This window comes from Bos javanicus, chromosome 7, assembly GCF_032452875.1.
Source record: "Bos javanicus breed banteng chromosome 7, ARS-OSU_banteng_1.0, whole genome shotgun sequence".
NCBI lineage: Eukaryota > Metazoa > Chordata > Mammalia > Artiodactyla > Bovidae > Bos > Bos javanicus.
The window spans coordinates 65,717,310-65,743,264 of NC_083874.1; the positions used below are offsets into that span (position 1 = coordinate 65,717,310).

The window sequence follows — 25,955 nt, forward strand, 5'->3', positions numbered from 1 at the left end:
AGTAGTGGCTGTTAGAGGTAATAACAACCTCTATTATCTCTGGTATCTATCTGAGCTCAGTACTGACTGCCAAGATAAACAGGTAGCAAGAGGTTCTGTCTTTAGCTAAGTCCTCCAAACAGAGTCCCAAACCCCAACATCCCACTTGCAGGATGAGGAGAAAAGAGACTCAGCAACAGTGGGGAGGATATTATTGTCTTAGCTGTGGTTTTGAAGGGGTTGGATAAATAGCATCCTTCTTCTTTACTTAAACCAATAGAAAAATTAGACAAAACCTAAGGAGATAGGTGACCCAAATACCATCTTTATCCCAATCAGACAGATTTTGGAGATTAAAGAGATTTCTTATTGCTGGACAACAGAGTGTGAGTTCTCTTCTGTTACAAAGCTGGATCACTGCAGAGCTGCCCAAACTGGGGCCTGACCTACCAAAAACAAGCAGGACAGAACAGAGGACTGGGCTGGTTGTAGTGAAAGGGGCTGCTTCCCAAAGCCACTGATCAGGGCAGACCCTCCTCCTTGAGGCCAGGAGTGCTGCCTTGGAAAGTGAAAGTGAAAGTCACTCAGTCGTGTCTGTTTGCAACCCCATGGACTATACAGTCCATGGATTTCTCCAGGCCAGAATATTGGAGCGGTGGCCTTTCCCTTCTCCAGTGGATCTTCCCTACCGAGGGATCGAACCCAGGTCTCCTGCATTACAGGTGGATTCTGTACCAGCTAAGCCATAAGGGAAGCCCAAGAATACTAGAGTGGGTAGCCTATCCCTTCTGCAGTGAATCTTCCCAACCCAGGAATAGAACTGGGGTCTCCTGCATTGCAGGTGGATTCTTCACCAACTGAGCTATCAGGGAAGCCAAATGGGAGAAGAATGAGAGGCTCAGAGATGGCTTAACGTTGGATTGGTGTAGGACCCAGGAGTTGTCTCCATGGCCAGGTGGGGACTGCCCTGTGTCTGGATGGCTCTCCGCCTCTTGCCCCATGAGGTCTGACATGGTCACAGGCATTCCAGAGCTAGTGCCTCCTCTCTTTATGTTTAGCAAGGAGTCTTCCCTTACAAAAAGAAATAGAATAGTAAAAATGAAACAAAACAAAAAATGCAAGGAAAAAAAAGACAAAACCTGGAAACAACCTCATTTTGTCCAACATTTGGGGAGTAGTAAGTTATAAAATATCCATTCAACAGAATGCAAAGAAGTCATTTTAAAAGGCTGTTTACAAAGAGTTTGTGATCATGTGGGAATTATATGATAATGGCAAGTGAAAAATAAATGATACAGAATTGTACATATAGTATGAACTCAGCTATATAAAAACCTCCCTAAGATTATACATAGAAAAACTTAAGAATTGAGAGGGAACTTTAGAAATATTAGAAGTGGTTGTCTTTCTGTTTAGTTTTTGATTTTTCTATAGTTTTATAGTTTTCTGTAATAAGCATGTAATTTCTTTTATAATGGAAAAGATCAACTTTATTAAAAAAAAAACTATTTTTGAATGGTGTGGGTTACATATTATCAGTCAAAGCAAAAATTTAGAATTTCGTAGAGTCATAAGATTCCAGAATGCTAATGCTACAAAAGGACCTGAAGGATTTTCCTAGTTTATGGATTTAAAATATTTTTTTGAGGCGAGGGTCACAGATTCCTCTGAAGATCTCCTGGCAACTGTGACTTCTCTCCTTAGAGCATTTTACATATAAACATACTGTCACAAAAGTTGTTTTAATTTCGAGGTACAGAAGCCCTGTTCAGAGTAGCTTAATCAGTGGAGGAAACTGACTGGTTTATGTAATTAAAAGCTTTAGAGGTATCAGATGAAGAGGTATCAGATCCAGCACTCCTGGTCTAAGAATTCCTGGTCTAATCCAATCCTCTTATTTGAGAGGTGGGAACTCAGGGACCCAGAAAGAGGTCAGATGCTCCAAGCTATACAGTTGCCTCACTGTCACTCCGCTTCTTGTCTCCACACCAAATTCCCTCCAACTTCACATGCAATAGTAGGTCAGAGATGAAGAGGTAATAAGTAGGACCCTTGTCAAATCCTTTGGCTCCCTTAGGACCTAGGACAGATGTGTTTTGATGAAGAGACAGGGCAGACCTTAGTGGAGGGGACTAAAGGGTCCAGAGTGGGAAGGGTGGCTGTGTTGAGACACGGGCTGCATTGAGGTCCCCATCTAAGACAGCCTGAAAGGGAAGTGGTAACAGCGACGAGAGAGGCGGAATGATTTTATTATTCATGCCTGTATCTTAAAGATAATCATCGTAATTTCCCTTCTAAAAAGTCTGCTTGCTCAGAGAAACAGCTGTATTCTAAGAAGCACTTGTTGATGAAGCGTGCAGTAATTGGATTGGAATGTGAGTTATTAAACTGTATGTGGGGTGGCACTTCTTGCCAGGTGTTTAATGATTATGTTCAAATGTGGAGGGCTGGGCTGCTGACTGGAAAGATAATACTCCCGGGGGAAATTGTTTAACTCTGGATCAGGACATGAGTGGCTTTCCCAGACATCTAAAATAGCCAGACTGAAGAGTCTCTTACAAATCACTTGGTTCAGTTGCCTTGTTTTAGAGACAGGGAAACTGATTCTCATTGTGTGAAAACACACTTGTTGAAGGGTGTACAGTGATCACATGGACAATTAATTGCTCTTTCACTTGTTTTATCATCATATGCAAATATCCCTGGTGGTAGAAGCCATGGCTTGGCTTCTCAATTACCATTTCCTCGTCCTTCTACCTCGAGACATTGGAAAGCTAACTCATCTTTCTTGCAGCTAGGATTCCAGATGCACGATATATTTCCCCAATTCATTGCCCTTTCATGGGGTCTGTCTGCAGCCATGGTTGTTGAGAGTCAAGGTGGTGGAGATGTGTTAAGAGGCAGTTTCAGTGACTGGACTCAGATCCCAGTCGGTAGTCACCAGCCTCCAGGGAGTTTAGGGGCAGGAATGGCAGCAGGTGGGATTGCAGCTATGGTAGCATGTCATTGAGCTCCCTAGTCCCTTGAAGACCCTCTGACTTCTACCCCTTCTAGCCTTCCAGTCCTTTTTTTCCTTTTGAGTAACTAAATCCCTGTATTAAACCTCTTTCTACTTGATCTATCCAAAGTGGCTTTGGTTTCCTGCAGTGAATTTGATACATCCCTCTGTGTTAGTACAAATCACACTTATGGGAGGTAATAATCTTTCTCCTGTGAATCCTGATCTTAGTTTCCTTTGTCCTATAGAATATAGCCCCATTCATGTCATCATAGAATCTTAAGTTCAAGAAACCCAAAACTAACCTTATTATTTTTCCCTCTCAAACTTTCTCTTCCTAGAGACTTCCCTTTGTCCATTTTCATCCCTATTTCCTCTCAGTGACTCAGTTTGGAGGTAGCTTCATCTTTCCTTCAACTGCTCTCATGTGATAATTGTCAGATCTTATTGATTCTATTTTCCTTATTAATTGGGACTGTTGGTTTTAAGTGATTCAGTTATATTGAATTAATGAACCCATATAACTGGAAAGACCAGCATCAGGTGTGGTTAGATCCAGGGGCTCAGAGAAGGCCATCAGGACTTGTTCCATCTCTCTTTCTTCAGACTCTGCTTTCCTGCAGTTTCTCTCCAATGGTGGGCTGGTGGGGCCCTTATAGCTCTAGGTTTACATAATCTTTACATTAAACTTTTTGTCATTTATCTTTTCCATTATTTCCAGAAAAAGTTTTAGAAGGAGTCTTTTTAAGTAAAATTGGATCAGACACTTTTTGAATTGTATCCTTTCCTGTAAAGAAATGTTAAGTCCTGATCTTCAGAATGTGACGTTATTTGGAAATAGTTTTGTTGTAGATATAATTGGTTAAGTTATGATGAGGTTATATGGGAGTAGGGTGGGCTAGTAATCCAATGTGACTGGTATCCTTATAAGGAGAGAAGAGAGAGAGACACAGACTGGGTAGCTTAAACACAGAAATTACTTTTCTCATAGTTCTGGAGTTTAAAGATCCAAGATTAAGGTGTCAGCCGGGGAATGAAAGTGTGGGATGAAGTGAGAGAGTGGCGTTGAAATATATACATTACCACGTGTAAAATAGATGGCTAATGGGAAGTTGCTGTTTAACACCAAGAGCTCAGCCTGGTGCTCTTTGACAACATAAAGGGGTGGAATAGTGGGGGTGGGAAGGAGGTTTAAGAGGAAGAGGACATGTGTATACCTATGACTGATTCATGCTGTTGTATGGCAGAAACCAACACCATTGTAAAGGAATTATCCTCAAATTAAAAATAAAAAAAAAGATTAAGGTGTTACAGGTTTGGTTTCTCCTAAGGCCTCCCTCCTGGCTTGCAGATGGCTTCCTTCTCACTGTGTCCTCATATGGCCTTTTCTCTGTGCTCACACATCCCTACTGCTCTTCCCTTTCTTATAAGGACAACTGTCCTATTGAATTAGAGAGCTACCCTAATTGCCTCATTTAACTTAATTGTTTCTTTGAAGCCCATCTCCAAATATGGATATGTGGTTTAGGGGCCACCCATATGATCTCACTAACCTTTACCTTTTTAAAAGGCCCTGTCTCCAAGTATGGTTACATTCTGAGGTGATGGGGGTTCAGACTTCACCATTTGGATTTTGGGGTGAACATGCTTCAGTCCATAATAGCTCTTAAAGTTTTCTATTTTATTTTATTGATATTCATGTGTTTATTTTTAATTCTCCTAAAAGTTGATAAGTTCCTTGGAGGCAGGAAGTGTACCTTGCCTGTATCCTTTTTATATCACATAGAGTTTAATATACTTCTTGAATTTAGTAAATGCTCAGAACCTTTGTTGAATGAATGGGATATAAAGTAATTCTTGATTAGCAAGAATTTCTCATCCTAAACTTTTGGTATAAAAAAGCTATATAGTGCAGATAGTATTGGACTTGATGTCTAAGATCCAGGCTTTTTTCTCAACTCTGTCTCTTTTCTAGATGCAGTCTTGAACAGGTCTGTCATCTGGGCCTCAGTTTCCTCATCTGTAAAACAGGAATGATAATGCTTTCATGTTTCTACAAGGTTGATTATGAGTATTAATGAAATAAGCTAGTCACTCAGAAAATATTTGGGGCACCTACTGTATACCAGGCACTGTTCTAGGCATGTGGGATGCAGTGGTACACAAGCTAGGTCCTCATGGTTCTGCTGGGGAAACAGGTGATTAACAAGATCACCAGTGCAGAAAATAATTTCAGAACGTGCTCATTTCTACATAGGGATGTCATAGTGAAGGCTTATTTCCTAGGAAGTAGAGTCTCTCTGGGGAGATGACATTTGAGCCAAGATATGAATAACAAGTGGCTCTTCCCTGGGAAAGTGCATTTCAGGCAGAGGGAGGAGCAGAGGTCCTGATGGGGGAGGGAGAGTGTGTGAATACCCACGTGAACCAGCAGAGTAATGAAATTTAAAATGTGAGGGTAGTCAATGTGCAAGGCCTTCTGGGCATCACAGGAAGACCTGTTGGGATTTTGGGAGTTGGGATTTTGTCCCTGACTCAACCACAAGTACAGTTGGGCCATCACTTCCACCGTGTGTGACCTGTGGCACATCATTGTCTCAAGTGGCTCCCTTCTCCTCCCTGCCTGGCTGCCAGCACCGGGAGACCACGTGGATGAAGGAAGGCACTTAAGAAATATGAAGTGCTGTACAATTTTCAGGTGGTATCATTATTTGAAAACACGTTACCCACGGTTAAGGGATTTGGACTTTGGAGGCAGCAGCTACCTTGTTGATCAGATTTTCTGAGGAGAGCTGCAGTCACCCCCTTAGGGCTCCAAATGCTGTGTCAGGTTTTTCAAAGCCAATTGATAACAATTAAGTAGATGCCATGTTCTGCAAGCTGTCTTTTGTGGGAGTTGAATTCTAGCTTTCTTTCCTAGTGAGCCTCTGTACATAAGACTTGCTATGGGCAGTCACCTTGTTGGAGCTTTTGAATGCCTCTGAAACTATACTAGGGTCAAGTCATTTGATGTGTGTGGGTGTTATCTGCATTGCAAGAGAATATTCTAGAAAAGTGCCTTTTGCTCATGTATTTTAAGCATTCCCCTACCACCAGAATTGATGTGATTCAATCCTATACACTTGAGTTGTGAAACTGGACCCAAGACAGATAGAAATGACATAGTAAGAGAATGTTCTTTAAAGAAGAGCTGATTACTTCAAGCTTTTGGTAGTAAAGTGTTTCCTTTGAACTTATTCCCCGGTTTCTCACCCCTTCCCTGTGAACCATGTCCCCACAATTCCTACCCCCAACCTCATCTGCTTTATGCTTAAGCTTCCATGACTTAAGCATCCTTGGGTGTGCATGGACTTCTTATTACTGCTCACTCTGAAGGCTGCCAATGCCAAGGTCTTTAAGATAATGGCTGTGAATGCTGGAAGGTCATTGCTGAGAGAGCTGAGAGAGTCATGGAACTGTCAGGAAAAGGGAGCCCTGCTTTTCATTGTTATCTGTGATGAAGGAAGTAAGACGTCCCGGGTCAGTTTTACCAAGTCTGAGACAACAAGGGTTGAGCTAAAAACCTTCCTGGGTGATGCTTTGGCTGCTGGAAGTTTGAAACAGTCACCTTCTGTCTGTGTTTCTAACTACTCCCTCTGTGTCTATGGTTGGACTCTTGGTCTCTATCTGTTTCTTTCTGTCTCTCTCTTGCTCTTCTCTGTCCCCTTCATCCCTGATTGATTTGCCTCATTGAAATAAAGTTCTGTTCCACTAGTGGGGTTCCATAATTGAAACTCTGGGGCATATCACGTGGAACAGGTAATGGTGACTTTTTTCCCCCAAGTCAGGTTATCAATTATAAATGACTAGGCAATCAGAGATCAAAAGAATTGTTTCCCCCAATGAATTAGTGGATTTTGGAATGAGAGGAGATGAAATGGAGCTAATAGGCATTTTTAGAAGAGGAGGTTGAGGGGTTTGGAGCTGGAGGTCTGAAACTCAGGACTGTGGACACGTCTGTGAGCTCTGGTGTCAGAGTTTTGGACAGCCTGTGTGCAAAGCTGGGGGTGGGGGGAGGGTGGGTGGCAATGTGCACTGGGATGACCCGGAAGCCTAGGTATCAGGGAAGCTAGTAAGCCGGGGGTGTGAGTGGCCTCTGCAGTCTGAAGGGCTGCTAAGAACCTCCCATCCGCTGTTGGGACTGTGTTCTCTCTGCCCCAGCTCCCCTCTGCCATGCTCCCCAAGTGGAGTGGGATTGTGATTTCCAGAGGAGTGAAGTGGGGAGATTCTCTGGACATCCCCAGGAAGAAACATTTTTCTCAAGATGTTATCTTTGCTGTTGCTTACTCTGGGGAGATTGTGACAACTGTTGCGATTGTTCCCTGTCTGCCTCTTTCTGTCTCTCTGTCTCTGTTTTTGTCAGCCTCTGTCTCTGAGTTTGTCTCTCTCGTATGCACACCCTGAACAGTGGTTTTTAGTTCTCAGCACAACCGGAAACCCACATTCTCAGTTACAGAGACAGAAAATCTTGTGGAAGCACATTGGGCTAATTAACGAGGGAAAGTTATTAGTGACTATAACCTTTATAGCTAATCGAACCTATGCCCCCTTCAGTGGAAGCGTGGAGACTTAACCAGTGGAGTGCCAGGGAAGGCCCTAGAAGTGAATTATTTAGAAGTTACTAAAAAATACAGAGTCAATATAGAAAAATCACAAAGTAGATGAAAAGAAAATAAAATTTACTCAGTCTATAAGGAATTTCTTTTTTTATGAAATACTACTTTTTGAAATTGAAAAAGTGATCTAGAACTATAAAAAAATGTTCAAACACTTCAGAAGAGCATGAAATAGAGTAAATTGCCCTCTCAGTGGACTCCCAGAAAAACAAAATTCTAGACAGAAAGCCCAGAAATTTACTATGATTGTTCAAATGTATATTATATCTCTGTGTATATGTGTATATGAACTTAAAAAAAACCCCACATAAATAGGAATATAATGTACCTACTATTCTGCATCTTATTTTTTTACTTAAGACATTTTGGGCACCTTTTCTTGACAGTACATATAGATGAATACAGCATATATTCCTTAGTTACCACAAGCAATTATGGATACCATGCTAATTTGTGAATAACATTATAAAACAAAGAGAAGCAAAAAAAAAAATGGACACTCAGCACTGCTGGGAAATTGTACTTCATTATTCAAGAATCTGTCACATTTATGCTATCTTTGTGGAAGAATTTGACAAATTAATTAATTAGTCTTTTCTCTAACCTAAGCACTCTCACCACACAAACCCTCCTGCACTCTGCATTCTGTCTTCAATGTCAGCAGAGCCACAACCCACAAACCTTTGTGGCATTCAGACTCAGCCATCTGTTCAAGGGGCAGGAGGTGAGCAGAACTGCTTCCCTGGGGCCTGAATGTTGTTGGTCCGAAAAGCAGGTTTTTAGGGAATGGACTGTGCTTGCTAAAGTTTTGAACACTGATGGACAATGGTGACCGTGTGTTCTCCAAGGAATTTATTCTTTTCTGACATGTGAGGTCTTCTAAAATATGGGGGCCAGCAAAAGGACCCTTTTTGCCTGTCTCTGGGCAGTACTGTACACTGGTGTGACCACAGTGGTTGTTAAAATGTTGAATTACATCTATACGACTAGTAATAGATGCTGCTCTAAGACCAACCTGAACCCTCCCCAAGACTCTTGCTACCCCAACCCTCCTTAAAAACCACCTCCCTGTCTTCCCCATGATCCACAACTAAAAGGTTAATGCTAAACACTTTGCTGACAAAGCTATGGTTTTTCCAGTAGTCATGTATGGATGTGAGAGTTGGACTATAAAGAAGGCTGAGCACCGAAGAATTGATGCTTTTGAACTGTGGTGTTGGAGAAGATTCTTGAGAGTCCCTTGGACAGCAAGGAGATCAAACCAGTCAATCCTAAAGGAAATCAGTCCTGAATATTCATTTGAAGGGCTGATGCTGAAGCTGAAATTCCAATACTTTGGCCACCTGATGCAAAGATCCGACTCATTAGAAAAGACCCTGATGCTGGGAAAGATCAAAGGCAGGAGAAGAGGACAGAGGATGAGATGGTTGGATGGCATCACCAACTCAATGGACATGAGTTTGAGCAAGCTTTGGGAGATGGTGAAGGACAGGGAAGCCTGGTGTGCTGCAGTCCATGGGGTCGCAAAGAGTTGGACATGACTGAGTGACTGAACAAAAACATTGAACATAAAGCACATACTATTCTGCATCTTATTTATTTATTTTTTTGGTTTAAGACGTTTTGGCCATCTTTTCCTCAGTACGTAGGGAACACTCCTTTAGAGCTGTTGCCTGTACTTGTTCTGATTGGATGATAGATGAGCCAATCACACTGTTGCTGCTGCTGCTGCTAAATCGCTTCAGTCGTGTCCGACTCTGCGACCCCAGAGAAGGCAGTCCACCAGGCTCCCCCGTCCCTGGGATTCTCCAGGCAAGAATACTGGAGTGGCTTGCCATTTCCTTCTCCAATGCATGAAAGTGAAAAGTGAAAGTGAAGTCGCTCAGTCGTGTAGGACTCCTAGCAACCCCATGGACCGCAGCCTACCAGGCTCCTCTGCCCATGGGATTTTCCAGGCAAGAGTACGGAGTGGGGTGCCATTGCCTTTTCCGATCACATTGTTAGATATAAGTAAATAACCAATGAAAACTGTGCCCTTGCTTCTGTAGAGTCAGGTTTTTTGAAGAGAGACCAGTGATGATGGGAACAAGTGGGTTCTATTAGAAGACAAAGCCAAGGTAATGGCTGGGATGCTACAGGTAAACTCCATTTGACCAGGGGGCACATGGTGGCCACCTTAACCACTTTGGTTTCCTCAGAACAAACATCTTTGGCAGGAACCTGGGAGCAAGGCAAACTGGAGTCAAGAAGAGTGGTTAATGGTTAATTAACTTGAGGCTGATGCTTAGGATCTTAAAAACATCCTGCCTGAGACCAAGAGTAAAACATTTAGAAAGACATAAAGTTGATGCCAATTTTTCCTTATTTGTTTGCAACTCAAGTAAATAAGCCCTGCTTTCTTTCTTGAGAAACCTGTCATTTGGTAGGTTGAATTTAATTGGATAGGTTTGGTGAAAGTAGAAAAAGTTTTTTTTTTCTCTGTCCCTTCTTCTAAGTAATATTCCATTGTGTGTGTGTGTGTGTGTGTGTGTGTGTGTGTGTGTGTGTGTTCGTATCTCACATCTTATTTACCCATTCATCTATTGGTGGACACTGGGTTGCTTCCCTATCTTAGTTATTGTAAATAATGCTGCAATGAACATAGAGGTATATATAACTTCTCTAATTAGTGTCTTCATTTTCTTCAGATAAATACCCAGGAGTGAAATTGCTGGGTCATGTGGTAGTTCTATGTTTAATTTTTTTGAGGAACTCCTATACTGCTTTCCACAGTGGCTGCACCAATTTACATTCCCATGAACAATGCATGAGGGTTCCCTTTTCTCCACATCCCTGCCAACATGTTTAATCAGATGCTCTGCCCATTTTTAGAATGAGGGTTTTTTTTTTTTGATGTTGAGTTGTATGAGTTCTTTGTATATTTTGAATATTAACTTCTTATAGATATATTATTTGCAAGTATCTTCTCCCATTCAGTAGGTAGCTTTTTCATTTGTTGGTTTCCCTGGTTTTGTGAAAGCTTTTTAGTTTGATACAGAACCATTTGTTTATTTTTGCTTTTGTTTCCCTTAGGTGAGGAGACATATGAAAAAAAATCACTAAAACTGATGTCAAAGAGCATCCTGCCCATGTTTTCTTCTAATTTCTTCTACTAAATACCTTCTTGAATATTCTCTGAACTCTTAAAAGCTCTATAGAAATAATCTCTAGGTTGAGTAGCAGGCCTAATCATTGGGCACCTCTGACTTAACGGATTTTCCAGACTATGGGACAGATAATGGTCATTGCCACAGGCTTCTGGTATGAGCATCTAAAAGCAGATGGACAACACAGTGAATATAACCAGTATTTTAAAATAACTATGAATGGAATGCAACCTTTAAAAATTGTGAATCACTGTGTTGTATACCTAAAACTTACCTAATATTGTACACTGGCTATACCTCAATGAAAAATAAACAACAACAAAGTCTAACTTTAAAAGACCAGCTTCTAGGCTTCCCAGGTGGCCCAGTGGATAAGAATCCACCTGTCAATGCAGGAGATACAGATTCGATCCCTTTTCTGGGGAGATTCCACATGCTGTGATGGGGCAGCTGAGCCCGTGTGCCACAGCTACTGAGCCTGTACTCTAGAGCTGCAGACCCCAACAAAAGAAGCCACCACACACCCCAACAAAGAGTAGTCCCTGCTTGCCACAACTATAGGAAGCTTGCACAAAGCAATGAAGACCCAGTGCAGCCAAAAAAAACCAAACAAGAAAAAATGAATAATAAAAAAAAGACAGATGGGATGTCTCTCTCTTCTGTCCTCCTCTTCCTCCTTCTCCCCATCTTCTCCTCCTTCCTCTCCCCTCTTCTCTCCCACCTGTCTCTGTAGACCCATATACTGTAGGCCTGGTGGTGTGGGTTACTTTAAAGGAATATGGTAGCTCTACGACAGGCCTGTGTATAATAGGACAAAGAAGAAATTCCTAGAAAATAGACACTGGCCAAACAAAACAACAGGGTCCATAACAGTTGGGTTTGATAAGACAGGGTTCTAATCAGGCCCTGTTACTTACTTGCTATTTGAACTTGAGCCAGTTAATCCCTTTCTCTGGAACTCAGGGTGTTCATCCTTGAAATGAGACATTTGGCCTGATTGATTCTAGAATTCCTTTAGGGTTCTTCAGTGTGCTAGTGGTAAAACTAAGGCTTCAAACCAGGACTTCTGTTTCATGCACATCTCCTCTGGCTAGCAGCCATCTCCAGTCCAGTGAGTTCCCTGTCTTCAGCCTTTGCTCCACAGGGCCAGGATAAAGATATTAACCTTAGCTGTTAACTTCCAAGGAAGATTGTGTACATTTCTTGATTTATGTTATAGGTAAAATGTGAATCATGAGGACTCATTTTTCCCTATTGACTTTGTGATTACCTGTGATTTCAGAATTTTTTTTTTTCTTCAGAGAATTCAGAGAATGTGGGATATTGGAAAGTCATTTGTCCGGGAGTTCTTAATCCAGATTGTGTGAACTGCTGGAGTCTGAGAACATGCAGAAATTACAGGAAGAATGTTGTGTGTATGTACATGTATCAGTCTATGGAGAGGATTAATTGATTTATTTTTGACATAATCCAAACTGCTTTTTAAAAAAAATTGAATTAAAATTTTTTAAACACCAAAAGCATTTTGTATTGGGGTAAAGTCAGTTAACAATGTTGTGATAGTTTCAGGTGAACAGTGAAGTGACTCAGCCATAAATATACATGTATCCATTCTCCCCCAAACGCCCTTTCCATACAGGCTGGCACATAACATTGAGCAGAGTTCCATGTGCTATACAGTAGGTTTTTGGTGGTTAGAGGATTAATTTTTAAAGCCAATTTATTTTAATCTCAGATATATTTTACATTGAAAAGATGTGCAGGTTAAATATTCAATTTGATGAGTTTCTGCAAATACATAACTGGAGCAACCACCATGCAAAACAGGATATAAAACATTTCCATCACTTCAGAAGGTCATTCCTTGTGCCCCTTCCCAGTTACTCTTTCTCCTGCCCCCTCCCCTGGAAACCACTTTCTGACTTCTGTCACCATAGATATTTTCTTTTTTTAGAATTTCATATGAATGGAATAATAAAGTCTTTACTTTTGGGCATGTATGTGGCATCTTTTGCTCTGCACAATGTTTTTGAGACTCATCCATGGATCTTTGTGTATATGAGAGTTAGTTCTTTCATATAGCTGAGTATTTTTCAATTGTATAAGTATATAATAATTTGTTTATCCCTTTACTTTTGATCAGTATTTGAATTATTTCCATTTTGCACTATTATGAATAAGGATTCCATGAATATACTTTTGAGTACTTATAATGAGTCTTTTTGTATACTTATACTTTCAAGAGAAACCCAAGTAAGACGGTAGATGTTGCAAGAGGGCATCAGAGGGCAAACACACTGAAACCATACTCACAGAAAACTAGTCAATATAATCACACTAGGACCACAGCCTTGTCTAACTCAATGAAACTAAGCCATGCCCGTGGGGCAACCCAAGACGGGCGGGTCATGGTGGAGAGATTTGACAGAATGTGGTCCACTGGAGAAAGGAATGGCAAACCACTTCAGTATTCCTGCCTTGAGAACCCCATGAACAGTATGAAAAGGCAAAATGATAGGATACTGAAAGTGAAACTCCCCAGGTCAGTAGGTGCCCAATATGCTACTGGAGATCAGTGGAGAAATAACTCCAGAAAGAAAGAAGGGATGGAGCCAAAGCAAAAAGAATACCCAGCTGTGGATGTGACTGGTGATAGAAGCAAGGTCCGATGCTGTAAAGAGCAATATTGCATAGGAACCTGGAATGTCAGGTCCATGAATCAAGGCAAATTGGAAGTGGTCAAACAGGAGATAGCAAGAGTGAATGTCGACATTCTAGGAATCAGCAAACTGAAATAGACCGGAATGGGTGAATTTAACTCAGAGGACCATTATATCTACTACTGCGGGCAGGAATCCCTCAGAAAAAATGGAGTGGCCATCATGGTCAACAAAAGAGTCCGAAATGCAGTACTTGGATGCAATCTCAAAAATGACAGAATGATCTCTGTTCGTTTCCAAGGCAAACCATTCAATATCACAGTACTCCAAGTCTATGCCCCAACCAGTAACGCTGAAGAAGCTGAAGTTGAACGGTTCTATGAAGACCTAGAAGACCTTTTAGAACTAACACCCAAAAAAGATGTCCTTTTCATTATAGGGGACTAGAATGCAAAAGTAGGAAGTCAAGAAACACCTGGAGTAACAGGCAAATTTGGCCTTGGAATACGGAATGAAGCAGGGCAAAGACTGATAGAGTTTTGCCAAGAAAATGCACTGGTCATAACAAATACCCTCTTCCAACAACACAAGAGAAGACTGTATACATGGACATCACCAGATGGTCAACACCAATATCAGATTGATTATATTCTTTGCAGCCAAAGATGGAGAAGCTCTATACAGTCAGCAAAAACAAGACCAGGAGCTGACTGTGGCTCAGACCATGAACTCCTTATTGCCAAATTCAGACTTAAATTGAAGAAAGTAGGGAAAACCACTAGACCATTCAGGTATGACCTAAATCAAATCCCTTATGATTATACAGTGGAAGTGAGAAATAGATTTAAGGGCCTAGATCTGATAGATAGAGTGCCTGATGAACTATGGAATGAGGTTCATGACATTGTACAGGAGACAGGGATCAAGACCATTCCCATAGAAAAGAAATGCAAAACAGCAAAATGGCTGTCTGGGAAGGCCTTACAAATAGCTGTGAAAAGAAGAGAAGCTAAAAGCAAAGGAGAAAAGGAAAGATATAAACATCTGAATGCAGAGTTCCAAAGAATAGCAAAAAGAGATAAGAAAGCCTTCTTCAGCGATCAGTGCAAAGAAATAGAGGAAAACAACAGAATGGGTAAGACTAGGGGTCTCTTCAAGAAAATCAGAGATACCAAAGGAACATTTCATGCAAAGATGGGCTCGATAAAGGACAGAAATGGTATGGACCTAACAGAAGCAGAAGATATTAAGAAGAGATGGCAAGAATACACAGAAGAACTGTACAAAAAAGAGCTTCACGACCCAGATAATCACGATGGTGTGATCACTGACCTAGAGCCAGACATCCTGGAATGTGAAGTCAAGTGGGCCTTAGAAAGCATCACTATGAACAAAGCTAGTGGAGGTGATGGAATTCCAGTTGAGCTATTCCAAATCCTGAAAGATGATGCTGTGAAAGTGCTGCACTCAATATGCCAGCAAATGTGGAAAACTCAGCAGTGGCCACAGGACTGGAAAAGGTCAGTTTTCATTCCAATGCCAAAGAAAGGCAATGCCAAAGAATGCTCAAACTACCACACAATTGCACTCATCTCCCACTCTAGTAAAGTAATGCTCAAAATTCTCCAAGCCAGGCTTTAGCAATATGTGAACTGTGAACTTCCTGATGTTCAAGCTGGTTTTAGAAAAGGCAGAGGAACCAGAGATCAAATTGCCAACATCCGCTGGATCATGGGAAAAGCGAGAGAGTTCCAGAAAAACATCTATTTCTGCTTTATTGACTATGCCAAAGCCTTTGACTGTGTGGATCACAATAAACTGTGGAAAATTCTGAAAGAGATGGGAATACCAGACCACCTGATCTGCCTCTTGAGAAATTTGTATGCAGGTCAGGAAGCAACAGTTAGAACTGGACATGGAACAACAGACTAGTTCCAAATAGGAAAAGGAGTTCGTCAAGGCTGTATATTGTCACCCTGTTTATTTAACTTATATGCAGAGTACATCATGAGAAACGCTGGACTGGAAGAAACACAAGCTGGAATCAAGCTTGTCGGGAGAAATATCAATAACCTGAGATATGCAGATGACACCACCCTTATGGCAGAAAGTGAAGAGGAACTCAAAAGCCTCTTGATGAAAGCGAAAGTGGAGAGTGAAAAAGTTGGCTTAAAGCTCAGCATTCAGAAAACGAAGATCATGGCATCCGGTCCCACCACTTCATGGGAAATAGATGGGGAAACAGTGTCAGACTTTATTTTTCTGGGCTCCAAAATCACTGCAGATGGTGATTGCAGCCATGAAATTAAAAGACGCTTACTCCTTGGAAGGAAAGTTATGACTAACCTAGATAGCATATTCAAAAGCAGAGACATTACTTTGCCAACAAAGGTTTGTCTAGTCAAGGCTATGGTTTTTCCTGTGGTCATGTATGGATGTGAGAGTTGGACTGTGAAGAAAGCTGAGGGCCGAAGAATTGATGCTTTTGAACTGTGGTGTTGGAGAAGACTCTTGAGAGTTCCTTGGACTGCAAGGAGATCCAACCAGTCCATTCTGAAGGAGATCAGCCCTGGGATTTCTTTGGAAGGAATGATACTAAAGCTGAAACTCCAGTACTTTGGCCATCTCATGCGAAGAGTTGACTCATTGGAAAAGACTCTGATGCTGGGAGGGATTGGGGGCAGGAGGAGAAGGGGACTACAGAGGATGAGATGGCTGGATGGCATCACTGACTCGATGGACGTGAGTCTGAGTGAACTCCAGGAGTTTGTGATGGACAGGGAGGCCTGGCGTGCTGCGATTCATGGGGTCGCAAAGAGTCAGACATGACTGGGCGACTGATCTGATCTGATCTGATGCTTTCATTTCTCATAGGTAAATATCCAGGGCAGGGATAGAATTTTAGAACATTTCCATCACCTCAAAAAGAAACCTCATGCCTATTTATACTCACTCCCACACCCTCCCCATTCAGTTCAGTTCAGTCGCTCAGTCATGTCCAACTCTTTGTGACCCCATGAACTGCAGCACGCCAGGCCTCTCTGTCCATCACCAACTCCCGGAGTCTACCCAAACTAATGTCCGTTGTGCCGGTGATGCCATCCAACCATCTCATCTTCTGTCCCCTTCTCCTCCTGCCCTCAGTCTTTCCCAGCATCAGGGTCTTTTCAAATGAGTCAGTTCTTCGCATCAGGTGGCCAAAGTATTGGAGTTTCAGCTTCAACATCAGTCCCTCCAGTGAACACCCAGGGCCAATCTCCTTTAGGCAACCACTAGTCTACTTTGGGCTGCTGTCTATGGGGTCGCACAGAGTCGGACATGACTGAAGTGACTTAGCAGCAGCAATCTACTTTCTGTGTCTATTTGTTTGCCTTTCTGGACATTCTTTAAAAATGGGATTATACAATTCCACATCTCTTTTCATTACTTTCTTTCCTCGTTGTTTGAATGTCAGGTAAAATGTTACCTCTTTCCTCAAACTTTAATATTATTCCCCATTCAGCTCCTTATTTGCTTCCTTTGTAGAACTTACTGCACTTAGTATTTATGTATTTATTTTTGTCTAGTTGCTTTTGTCTGTTGGTGCCATTGGAACATAGTTTCCCTGAGGGCCAGAACCATTTCTGTTTGCTGCTGTCAGATCCCTAGGATCTATCTAGTTCAGCATCTAACACAGAGGAGTGCCCAGTAAATATTCCTTGAGTGAATGAAGGTTTAAAAAAATGTTGCATTTTGAAGAGCAGCTCCAAGCTTTTCCCTTGTAGAGGTCATAAACTATAATAAATATCACTCATAAATTGTCAGAACTCTTCAGCAGTGACTTTCATGTCACAAGGTCCAATGTAGCAAATGTCTGTGTGCTATAAGATTTGGGAAACTGAACAAAGATTGGGGATTGATCTGTAGGCAGCATTTTCCAGCCTGCCGCCATGCCTGTCTGTGGTGCTCTTGGACTGGGGCTTTGTTTGGGGGCATATGGGAGAGTTTTGCTGTCTCCCATTGTTCACATCGTTCTATTAATAGTGTTAGGCTGTTTACTTGGCCTGTGCTGACTGCCAGGCTGCTCTCCTACCTCAGCCCCTTGCTTGTTTCTTCAGAGGTTTTAGTTTGAACAAAAAGTACTTCCTTTGTTCATATGCCAACTGAGAATTCGAAGCATTTAGAATTTTTTATATACAAGCCACCAGGAAATACTGTCCAAAGTGAATGAAGCTGCAGGAACCTGTAGGAGTTGACAAGCTGACTTTGAGTTGAGCAGAAGCTGGGAAGAAGCCTTTCAGGGATTTTGAATGGAATTATGAGTGCCTTCTGTCTAGGTGGGTACCAATCTGTGAGCATCTGAGTCTTAGAACTCCCTGGTTTGGTACATCTGTACAACATAAGCAGGTTTGAAGAAGCCAAGGACCCTTCTTTTTAAAAAAATTAATTTATTTTAATTGGAGGCTAATTACTTTGCAATATTGTAGCGGTTTTTGCTTTACATTGACATGAATCAGCTATGGGTGTATATGTGTCCTCCATCGTGAACCCCCTTCCCTCCTCCCTTCTCACATGGTTCCTTCTTGAAGCCTTTGCCATTTCTGTGAATCTGGGGAGGGGGTATTGGCCTTAAGGTCCTACATGGGAAATTCCAGTATTTTGTTGACCTCTACATGCACTATCTCTTTTATTCCAGCCTCCCTGGAGATAGGAACTATGATGTTCTTTTTGTAAGATGAATAAGTATATGAAGACGCCCACTCAAGATCCCTCAGCTAGTTACTGGCAGGGTTGGGATTTGAACCTTCTGATTCCAAAACTCCTTTCTTTTTAAAAAAATTATTTTTATTTCTTCTTAATAATAATAATAATGCTTCTTTAAAAATTTAAAATTTTATTGTAGTAAGGGCACTTTACATGAGATCTAACCCCTTAACAAATGTTTAAGTATACAGTACAGTTCTGTTGACTATAGGTACAGTTGTTAATACAGCAGATATCTAGAATTTGCACATTTTGCTTGACAAAAACTGTATGCCTGTTGATTAGTAACTTCCCATTTTCCACTCTCCCCTGGCAACCATCATTCCACTCTGGTTTTATGAATTTGACTATTTTAGCTACATCATACCTGTGGAATTATGCAGTATTTGTCTTTCTATAACTGGTTTATTGAGAGAGTGGGCATCCTTGCCTTGTTTCTGATCATCAAGGAAAAGATTTTAGTTTTCCACTTTTATAATGATGTTAGCTGTGGGTTTTTCATATATGGCCTTTATTTTGTTGAGGTGCTTCCTTTCCATTACTAGTTTATTGACAGTTTTTTAAATCATGAATGAGTATTGAATTTTGTCAAATGCTTTTTCTGTATCTATTGAGATGATCATGTGATTTTATCCTTTATTTAATGCGGTGTATCGATTAGTTGATTTTTGTGTGTTGACCCATTCTTGTATCCCAGTGATAAATCCCACTTGGTCGTGATGTATGATCCTTTGACTGTGTCAGTCTCCATTTTCACGACAGGCCTTTTCAGACTTTCTGTTTTTTTTCATAGTAGTATCGGTAGATTGTAAGTTTCTAGGAATTTATGGTTCTTATAGTTTTATTCTATTGTGATCAGAAAAGATACTTAGTATGACTTTAATCTTAAATTTGTTAAGACTTATTTTATGACCTAATATGTGGCCTATTCTGGAGAAAGTTCTGTGTACACTTGAGAAGAATATATATTTGGCTGCTGTTGGATAGAATGTTCTGTATGTCTTTTAGATCCACTTCATCTATGATGTGTCCAAGTCCTGTTTCCTTATTGATCTTTCATATGGATATTCTATCCATTATTTAAAGTGAAGTATTGAAGTTCCTTACTATTATTGTATTGCTGTCTATTTCACCCTTCAGTTTTGTCAAGTTTTGCTTCATATATTTAAGTGCTCTGATGTTGCTGCTGCTGCTGCTAAGTCACTTCAGTCGTGGCCGACTCTGTGCGACCCCATAGACGGCAGCCCCCCAGGCTCCGCCATCCCTGGGAAGGTACATGTAATTGTTGTATCTTCCCAGCGTATTGATCCTCTTATCATTACATTATGTCCTTCTAAGTCTCATATGACAGTTTTTGACTTAAAGTCTGTTTCCTCAATAGTAATTTTTAATAATTAGGTTTATTACTGCCTCCTTAGGGGCCGGATATGGTGACCAACTCTGTAAAGAGCTCAGAAAATGAAAAACAGGAGGTTCTAGTCTATAAGAAACATAAAGTCACTGGAATAATTGTCAGGAGGTCATGTTTTTATGACCATCTATGTGACGTTTGAAATATGACGTGGACTTTCTGAGTCTTAGTTCTGAGGCCAGTAAAATGTGGTAGTAATGTCTATTCACTTCAAAGGGTCATTGAGAAGCTTGAGAGGGAAAAGGATCACTCATTCATTCCCCCATAACTATGGATTAAGTGCCAATCATGCATTCAGACTTAGGGCAGATATCAATCCAATGGGGCACATAGAAGCCCCTGCCCCATCACGGAGCTTACAGTTTAGAGAGGGAGACAAAATAAGCGCTTATAACGCGAGAAATACTATAGTGAAGGCATAGGGCAATATGGAAATGCCTAGCGTGTATGCCTATCACCTGAAAGATTCCAGAAAACTTTGTGAACTTTTCAGCATTATTCATGCTACAAGACATAATATAGTCTGTGACATTGTATTGTCTAGTTTCACTCGATTTGTTGAAGCATGCTGTAGTCAACCCAAATTGACCTGGCAATCAGAAATTTATATCTCTGCCAAACAGATGGAATTGAAGGAAAGTTCTGAAGGCATTTTGAGCAAAATATAGGAAGAATAATCCTAACCACAGATGTCATTCAAATGTTGCTGTGAAACAAGGTGTCTGGTTACTGGGTGTAAAGGTTCTAGCCCACGTCTAGGTGTAGGGTAACCTAGTTTTGCTCCTGGTCTGAAGTGTTGTCTGGACAAGTCACTTGTCTCTGCCACAGTGTGTGTCATGAGGGCAGGGATTCTTTTTGGTGTTCTTTTGTTCATGAGGCATCCCAAGAACCTAGAGAGAGGCAAATGATAGTAAGTGTGGAGCAGCTAATAGTTGACTGACTGCTTGATTGTATTTTGGGGCTCTCATTTTTCTTTCCTGAACATAGGAATGGAACTAGAAGGGAATTGAACTGATTTATCTCTTAGCACTCTTTTGATTCTGTAGTTTGAATCACTAAAAATCATAAAATCCAGTTGAGAGAGCTTAGTCATGTGACAGTGGAAATAGTCTCAATACTTGATAGCCTAGTAGGAGCAACTGAACGTCTAATTGTGATACACATGGTTTTAAATTCTTCAGTTTTTGGCTCTAGCTTTTCAACAGAGTATACCTCTCTCACAAAGGTTTTTCTTTTTCATTTGTTTTTGTGGCATTTTCTGATGAGCTGCCTGAATTTGTTATTTTTGGAATAATAATGGGAAAGGTAAGGAGATAATACATTTATTACTATTACTGCTATGGGAATTTACAACTCTAAAGATATAAGATGACATTTAAAAATAGTAGTTTTCAAGAAAAGTAAAAACAAATTGTTGAATATATATGTTTTTTCTCACAGTAGGTGGCTAACATTGGATTAGCCTGGAGGATGATGGAGTAATTGTTCTTAGCAAGCTCAAATTTTGTTCAATAATATAATTTTAAAAAACCTTTGCTGATACCTGTAATGTTACTGCTACTATATTATGGTATGCTTCTATTCATTCTTATAGATGTGGTAACTGAGACTTAAATGATTTTCCCCAAAGAGAACCTTAGACTGTTGAGTTTGTAACATCTAGGCAGTATTCAATGACTATTAACTATTATTATTGTTATTATTATAATCAAGAGAATAACATGCCCAGTGGGCTTCCCAAGTGGCTCAGAGGTAAAGAATATGCCTGTCAATGCAGAACACGCGGGTACAATCCCTGGGTGGGGAATATCCCTTGGAGAAGGAAATGACAACCCACTCCAGTAGTCTTGCCTGGAGAATCCCATGGGCAGAGGAGCCTGGCAAGCTACAGTCCATAGGGTCTCAAAGAGTCAGACACAACAGTGATTGAGCATTAGCATGGACATACTCAGTGCTTGGCAAAGCTGGGCTACAGAGCCCAATTTGTCTGATATTTTGAGTCCAATAGTGGCATAAAATGCTGTATCCTTAACACCGTATAGTGCGTAAGCATGTTTATTTTATCATATATGCTATATATATGATTTACAATTTTATATTTGGTTTGTAAATTTTTTTGTTTCTGCTGTTTATTTTATGTTTTACTATGCTGGGTCTTTGTTGCTGTGCGGGCTTTTCTCTCGCTGCGGCAAGTGGGGGCTACTCTCTAGTTGCGGTGCATGGGCTTCTCATTGCAGTGGCTTCTCTTGTAGTGGAGCACAGGCTCCAGGGTCATTAGGTTCAGCACTTTGCAGCTAGCAGGCTCTAGAGGACCGGCTTAGTAGTTGTGGCACATGGGCTTAGCTGCTTCACGGCAGGTGGGATCTTCCCCGGTCAGGAATTGAACCCATGTCTCCCGCATTGGCAGGAGGATTCTTTACCACTGAGCCACCAGGGAAACCGCAATACTTTTTTTTTTAAGTGTCTTTTTCTCACTCCCTAGTTTCGTGGAATTATGCCTTGTCAGAGAAGAATGTGCCTTTTAAAAAAAAGTTCAAATACAGTTGACTTCTAATATTACATTTCCTTTCAGGTATACAGCATAGTGATTCAATATTTTATGGAAAATGTACATTGTTAAAGCTCATGTGGTTTGACCCTTTTAATGTGAAAGATATGGGGAAACAAGTCCAGGTTGAATGACTTACTCAAGGTCACTTGGTGAGCTGTGCTAGTGCTATTAAGGATGAGAGCCCAGATTTCCATGCTGTCACCTAGCCCCTCTGGGAGGAGGACAGAGCTGAATGGTGTGTGAGAGCTTGGCCCCTGGAGCCTTCCACGCTGCAGTCCATCTGGGGTGGGGAAGGACTGCCAGAGGAGGCTCGATGACCCTCAGCAGGACTGAGATAAATGGGCTTTGTTTGACAAGTGCAGAAAACCAGAGCAAGTGGTCAGAGAGCACTGTATGGAAAATGGTCACCGGAGCAAATTTTGTGCATTTATACAATGCACAAAAATGTTTAGTGACATACAATTATTAATGTGATAGGGTTCTTCTCTTGAGGTGTTCATTTGTCAGTCCTAGAAAGCCCTGTAGGACAAAGTATTAGTGTTAGTTATATCTCCTCCATTTCCTCTGCCTGAAACATCCGTTGTTCTCTCCCTATTCTATTACAGCAGAACCCAGCACTCAGTGATGGAAGGACCTCTGGGTTAAATCCCAGGATAGGGAGAGGAGAGGAGCTGGAGACAACCTACCTTGGTTTGAGACCTGTTTCTGCCACCTCCTGGCTGTGTCCACTTGGGTGAGTCACTTAACCTTTCTGAACCTCTGTTTTCTTCTCTGTAAAATGGGATAATAATGCAATATATTGTGAGGAGTAAATGAAATAATATCTGTGAAATTCTAAGCAAGGTGCCAGGACATAATAAGCTGTCAATGAATGTTAGCTACAGAACAGATAAATCCCAGCTTTATTGAATGTTGCTGTGGTAACTGGGCAAATCAACTTCCTCTCTCTGGAATTCAGATTTTTCAGATGTAAATAAGATGGTTATGATGAAGATTCTTCCTACTTGAATATTCTGTGATTTCAAGCTTGCCCTTGTTCTCCATCAGTAATAATCTCTCCCTTACAAACCCCTTGAAGCCCTGCATGTGGGTCTCTCTTAAAACACCTTTCCGGTCTTTGTTTATAATTAATTTTTGTCTGTACCTGCTTGAGAACATGTTTATCCCAATAACCTACCCATAGTAAATGCTCAAAAAATGTTTTTTGAGTAGATGTACAAATAGTAAGGGCTTCCCTGGGGCTCAGTGATAAAGAATCCGCCTGCCAATGCAGGAGATGTGGGTTCAATCCCTGGGTCAGAAAGATCCCCTGGAGAAGGAAATGACAACCCACTCCAGTATTCTTGCCTGGGAAATCCCATGGACAGAGGAGCCTGGCGGGCTGTAGTCCATGGGGGTCACAAAAGAATCAGACACAACTTAATGACTAAACAACAACAACAAATAGTAATTTTTTGGTTCTAGTGCTTCTCAGAATGAGCAGTCAGAAAGCTTTGTTCTGCCTTTTTAAGCTTTCTATTATGGAACATTTTGAATACATACATAAGAAGAAAGAATAACAAAATGAGCTGCCATGGACCCTCTACCCAGCAGTGTTAATTATTCAGTGATTCATTCATGAGTAATCTTATTTGATCTAGTCCTCATATTTCACCTCCTCCCTCCAGGCTGCATACATCATATAAAGTATTCGAGCTTCAGCATCAGTCCTCCCAATGAATATTCAGGGTTGATTTCCTTTAGGATTGACTGGTTTGATCTCCTTGAACAGTAATCCTTTAATATCATTGAATATTCATTGTGTTTACATTTCCCTGATTTTCTTACAGTGTGTGTGTGTGTGTGTGTGCGCGCGCGCACGCGCGTGTGCGTGTATTTACAATTTAGTTGAATCAGAACCCAGTTCAGGTACATGCATGGCTTTTGGTTGATGTGTCTGCTGACTGTCTTTTGAATTGTCTATTTCTCTTTTCAATTCTGTTATTTTTTCCTTTGTGTATTTTGGGATTCTGTCATTAGGTATACACATTTTTATAATTGTTATATATTCTTCATTAATTTAGAAATTTTGTCTCTAGTAACAATTTTTGTCTTAAGGTCTATTTTGTCTGATATTATTATAGCCATTTCAGCTCTCTCTTTTTGCTTGATATTTCTTTTCCAATACTTTTACTTTCAACCTATTTGTGTTTTTGAATCTTATAGACAGTGTATAGTTGGATCATTTAAAAAAGTCCATTTTGCCAAGCTCTGTCTTTTAGAGTGTTTAATTCATTAACATGTAATCACCAAGAAGGTGGAATTTATGCTTGTGACTTTGCTGTTTACTATACAGCTTATATTTTTTTGTTTCTCTGTTCCTCTATTACTGCCTTCTTTTGTGTTAAATATAGATATTTTCTAGAGAACAATTTAAATTTCCTGATGGGTAGTGGTTTCCTTAAACTTCCGGGACTGCTATATCTCCCAGGCCTTCCTGAGGGGCTCTGTGTTTGTGTTGGGGCACATGTTCATTGCTGAACCAGCAGTTTACAACTGCCAGGCATAGCTTTTCTGAGTGTACAGACTTTACTTTCTGCTTGAATAGAGCCTCAGTGTTAGCCAGAGATGAGAAGTTAGGATGTTCTCAGGTCTTCTAGCATGCCCACAGGTCTGTGTTTATGTATGGTCTTCTAGATCTGTAGAAATATTTTAAAGCTTTTCCAAGCCAACTAGGGACTTTTCTTTCCTTATTTTGTCCTTTTAAGCTTTTTGGTTAGCCTGTTTTACCTGCTATCTGCAAACATGGAAATAAATAAGAGACTGAGAGTCATGGCTAGATTGAAGGAGTATGGATTAGGGGTAGTGTAGGTGGAACATGAGACGGTTCTTAAATCAAACTAAACCTAGAGTTCAAATCCAGGGGGAACATGAAAATATAAGCAGTCTGTGATTCACAGAAGTGCTGGGGAATGTTTTGTATTTCTACACCGTGAGGGAATATTAGTTACCTGTTGCTGTGCATCACATTGCTCTAAAACTTATAGCCGTGAACATCTATTATCTTGCATTTCTGTGGCTTAGGAATCCAGGCATAGCTTCTCTGGGTGTACAGCTTCAGGGTCTCTTACAAGGTTACAAACCAAGGCATCAGTCATTGTTTGGATATCATCTGAAGGCTTAACTGAGGAAAGAAAGGCTTCCAAGCTCTTATGTGATTGTTGGCAAAATTCAGTTTCCTGGGGACTGTGGGACTGAGGACTGTGTTTCCTCACCCGTTGTTAGCTGAAGTTTTTCCTCATTTCCTTGCCATGTGAGCTTCAGCATGGCAGCTTGCTTCATTCAGGCTAACCTGAGAGAGAGTGTTGCTGGTAAGACAGAAATGACCATCTTTTGTAACCTTATCATGGAAGTGACATCTAATCACAGAAATAACATCCCATCATCTTTGCCATGTTCTTTTGATTAGAAGCAAGTCACTACACATAGCCCACATTCAAAGAGAGGGATAGTTATTACAAGGGTAGGAATACTAGGAAGTGGGAATCACTGGGAGCCATCTTGTAAGTCTGCCTACCCCAGAGGGTAGTGTGTGTGTATGTTGAGGCAGTTTTGCCTATTTATTAAAAATATTTTAATAGTAACTGTAGTTAACACTGTATTGTATATTTGAAAGTTGCTGAGAGTAGATCTTAAATGTTCTCATCACAAGAAAATTATTTTTTTGTTACTGTGTACATGTATGGATGTGAGAGTTGGACTGTGAAGAAAGCTGAGTGCCGAAGAATTGATGCTTTTGAACTGTGGTGTTGGAGAAGACTCTTGCAAGTCCC

At 40.8% G+C, this 25,955-nt stretch overlaps 1 long non-coding RNA gene across 1 annotated transcript in view; it reads left to right on the forward strand.

Moving 5' to 3' along the window:
• Nucleotides 1-22,877, forward strand: part of LOC133251536 (uncharacterized) — a 38,873-nt gene extending 15,996 nt beyond the window's left edge. The window contains exon 2 of the long non-coding RNA XR_009737672.1: nucleotides 22,749-22,877. This is a non-coding gene — a long non-coding RNA (uncharacterized LOC133251536). The remainder of the gene's footprint in view (nucleotides 1-22,748) is intronic.
• The last annotated feature ends 3,078 nt before the right edge of the window (nucleotides 22,878-25,955 follow it).